The sequence below is a fragment of the Lissotriton helveticus genome, chromosome 7, assembly GCF_964261635.1.
Source record: "Lissotriton helveticus chromosome 7, aLisHel1.1, whole genome shotgun sequence".
Classification (NCBI taxonomy): Eukaryota; Metazoa; Chordata; class Amphibia; order Caudata; family Salamandridae; genus Lissotriton; species Lissotriton helveticus.
In genome coordinates this window covers 1,541,555,600-1,541,559,882 of record NC_136068.1, presented here as the reverse complement: position 1 = coordinate 1,541,559,882, position 4,283 = coordinate 1,541,555,600, and the positions used below count along the sequence as shown (strand labels likewise).

The 4,283-nt window shown below is 40.2% G+C and overlaps 1 long non-coding RNA gene across 1 annotated transcript; it reads right to left on the bottom strand.

Moving 5' to 3' along the window:
• Positions 1 to 217: 217 nt before the first annotated feature.
• Positions 218 to 3,225, bottom strand: LOC144767529 (uncharacterized). Its single transcript, XR_013598243.1, has 5 exons — positions 2,987 to 3,225; positions 2,184 to 2,275; positions 1,362 to 1,453; positions 537 to 629; positions 218 to 286 (listed from the first exon to the last, which is right to left on the bottom strand). It is a non-coding gene; the product is annotated as an uncharacterized LOC144767529 (long non-coding RNA).
• Positions 3,226 to 4,283: the final 1,058 nt, after the last annotated feature.

The window sequence follows — 4,283 nt, the reverse complement described above, 5'->3', positions numbered from 1 at the left end:
TAGTAGTTTCTCACCGTTGTATTTATTATATCAGTTAGTTAGAACTCAGTAGTTTTCAATCCTAGTCTTGAATATCTTACTATAGTATTCCAACATTATTTTTATTGTGGACCGTCATACCCCTCCCCCACAAAATAAAAGAAGTATGTAGTTTTTTTAATTGACTTTTATTAAACAATAAATATAAATGAAACTGAATTATAACTATATTAGAACTGGCAAAATAAGTTAAACAATGTTATAAAGAAATTGTGAAATGGATTCCAAAAGGTGTCCGATTGGTAATCTGCAAAAGAAAAAAGAAAATTAGAGTTTAGAATAATGTAGATGTGAGTAAATGAGCTGAAGCATTACAAGTTGTGGTAACTTTACAGTTTTACGTGTGCAGTGTGACTCATATATTCCTGTTCTGTTATAGTGCCGCGTTCAAGTGTTGTCTATATGGAAGCGCCTATTGCGTTACTGACGCCCGTTATGGTAACTTATTTCTAATGCATTCCTATGAAGGATTTGTAGATCTAGGCCTCTGTGCTTACCGTTGTATAAAGCTTGCGGCCAAACACTGCAGCCACTGGGATGGACAACTTCAGGTGGGCTGATCCTCTACATGTCCAAGTAGAAAGCAGTGTCTAAGTTTAAGAGAGATAGAGAAATGATGTCACAGAGAGTGAGAGAGGGAGAAAACAACATTAAAACTGTGTCGCAGAGTCTGGAGTTGAGATTTTTTGTTGAACCAGAGGTAGATTTACTAGCTCCTTGCATCACTTTACCCATGTTAAAAAGTGACTCAAAAGTGGCGTAATAAGGTTGATGATCTGTTTGTCAGACTGTTGTAACCTATCTGTTGTCACTGCTCTGAGGTAATTATACATTTTACAGAGTAGCTGCTGTACACTACGCACTCTGGGCCATAATATCTCGCCTTTGGCGACAAAAATTATTGCCACTTTATCGGCAAGAAAGTGTCGCTAACGTGGCGATAATGGGTTTGATAATATGCTCTATGGAATTCCAATCGAAGCTCATGTCAGATGTCCTTCACATCTAACATCAGCTTCGATTGGAATTCCACAGAGCATATTATCAAACCTATTATGGCCACGTTAGCGGCAGTTTGCTGCCGATAATGTGGCGATAATTTTGTCACCAAGGGTTGATAATATGGCCCTCTCTCATTTCACAAATAAAGCTAACACTACAGTTTTACGAGTGCAATGTACCTGGTACATTTTACTTGTTATAGTGCCGCGTTGAAGTGGTGTCTATATTGAAGTGCCTACTGCGTTACTGACGCCCGTTATGCCGAATTATTTCAAATGAATTCCTATGACGGATTTGTAGATCTAGGCCTCTGTGCTTACCGTTGTGTAAACTTTGCGCCAAACACATTAGGAAGTGGAGTTGACAACTTCAGGTGGGCTGATCTTCTACACGTCCAAGTAGACAGCAGTGTCTAAGTTTAAGAGAGATAGAGAAATGATGTCATAGAGAGTGAGAGAGAGAGAAAACAACATTAAAACTGTGTCGCTGAGTCTGGAGTTGAGATTTTTTGTTGAACCAGACGTAGATTTACTAGCTCCTTGCATCACTTTACCCATGTTAAAGTGACTCAAAAATGGCGTAATAAGGTTGATGATCTGTTTGTCAGACTGTTGTAACCTATCTGTTGTCACTGCTCAGAGGTAATTATACATTTTACAGAGAAGCTGCTGTACACTACGCACTCTGGGCCATAATATCAAGCCTTTGGCGACAAAAATTATTGCCACTTTATCGGCAGGAAAGTGTAGCTAAAGTGGCGATAATGGGTTTGACAATATGCTCTATGGATTTCCAATCGAAGCTCATGTGAGATGTCCTTCACATCTAACATCAGCTTCAATTGGAATTCCATAGAGCATATTATCAAACCTATTATGGCCACTTTAGCGGCAGTTTGCTGCCGATAAAGTGGCGGTAATTTTGTCGCCAAGGGTTGATAATATGGCCCTCTCTTGCTTCACAAATAAAGCTAACACTACAGTTTTACGAATGCAGTGTACCTGGTACATTTTACTTGTTATAGTGCCGCGTTTAAGTGTTGTCTATATGGAAGTGCCTACTGCGTTACTGATGCCCGTTATTCCGAATTATTTCTAATGCATTCCTATGAAGGATTTGTAGACCTAGGCCTCTGTGCTTACCGTTGTGTAAACCTTGCGCCAAACACATTAGGAAGTGGAGTTTACAACTTCAGGTGGGCTGATCTTCTACATGTCCAAGTAGACAGCAGTGTCTAAGTTTAAGAGAGATAGAGAAATGATGTCATAGAGAGTGAGAGAGAGAGAAAACAACATTAAAACTGTGTCTGGAGTTGAGATTTTTTGTTGAACCAGACATAGATTTACTAGCTCCTTGCATCACTTTACCCATGTTAAAAGTGACTCAAAAGTGGCGTAATAAGGTTGATGATCTGTTTGTCAGACTGTTGTAACCTATCTGTTGTCACTGCTCGGAGGTAAATATACATTTTACAGAGAAGCTGCTGTACACTACGCACTCTGGGCCATAATATCAAGCTTGGACGACAAAAATTATTGCCACTTTATCGGCAGGAAAGTGTCGCTAAAGTGGCGATAATGGGTTTGATAATATGCTCTATGGAATTCCAATCGAAGCTCATGTCAGATGTCCTTCACATCTAACAAGAGCTTCGATTGGAATTCCATAGAGTATATTATCAAACCCATTATCGCCACTTTCCTGCCGATAAAGTGGCGATAATTCTGTTGCCAAGGTTTGATGGTATGGCCCTCTCTCCTTTCATAAATAAAAGTTACAATACAGTTTTACGAGTGCAGTGTATCTGGTACATTTTACTTGTTATAGTGCCGCGTTCAAGTGGTGTCTATATGGAAGTGCCTACTGCGTTACTGACACCCGTTATGGCGACTTATTTCTAATGCATTGCTATGAATGCTTTGTAGATCTAGGCTGCTCTGCTTACCTTTTATAAAGAGTGCGGCCACCGGAGTTTATCACTCGACTTGAACTCTGCTTCTATACGTCAAAGTATTTTCAATAAGTTGCAGAGAATTCCATTGCTGTTGCTCGATAGGCCATAGATGCTTCTGAAGGATGTTTGCTGAAGGAAACAAAGGGACGTTTTGATTAGTCATCGTAAACTGAGTTGCGTAACTACTATCAAAAGTGAATTTTAATGTGGGTTCTTAATATTCCGTAGTTAAGACTGTTGCAGCTCCAGCAAACAAAGGAAGATCAATAAGTTAATAAAGGCCTGGGACGGCCTTGTGGCGCAGAAAAAAAATACTATCATGGACGCACAATTGATAATAATAGAGGTCTAAGCACGTGGCGTAGTACAGAAATACGACACAGAAATTTATGCACTCACAATTTTTTAGATTAGAGGTGTATAGGACCTCGTGACTTATAAAGAAATATTTCAATTATGTAAGTACAATTTAAACCGTTGAGGGGTAGGAAAGCGATATGAAGGATAAAAAAATAGTATTATGCATACACAATTTACAGTGGAGGCTGATGTTGTGACAGTTTTGCTGAGTTTGGGGTGTTTTCGACAGTCTGTCTGTCATCGCAGCAGAGGCAGGCAAAAGAGAGTGTGCTCACGTCAGTGCCCGCATTATATGGGAACCACGGGGGCTGACCAAACCAAGCCCCCGATGTGTAAGACTTTAAATGATTAAAAATCATCACCGTATATAACAGGCAGATGTCTACCAGTCTGTCCAACTATCGTCAGAATAGACCAAAGCGAGGGGTCACTGTTCCTGGAGGAAAAAGAACCAGTCGTGGGAATGGGAGGAAGAGTCAGTAGGACTCTTATTTGTTGTCCTCACACATCCTAAGGGATGTCATGCTTCATCATAGGGTGGTTGCTCCTCGTCAGACCGGCTCTGCAATGCCCAGTGGTCCTCCAAAAGGTCACTTTTGCAGAGATCTTTTAAATTCTCGCTGTATGATGCGTGTGAGGTAGTGCTCATGGGGTAGTGAGTGAGTATAAAAATGGCTAGAGGATATCAATGCTGAGTCAATTTAATAGATGAATTCCTCTGTCAAAAGTAAAAAAAATGGAAGGTTAAGGCTTCTAAAGGGTTATAATGGCCCTAGATAACCAGGTTTAAATATGTGTGGTGGGAGTTTTTTATTTCTTTGGTCAACATGTTTTGTGCCCTGTAGTGGTCTCAGGCCGAGATCCTCGGCGCTACTTCAGGACCAGAAAAGGAATATATGTGAGTGAAAGAATATATATGGGGGCATCC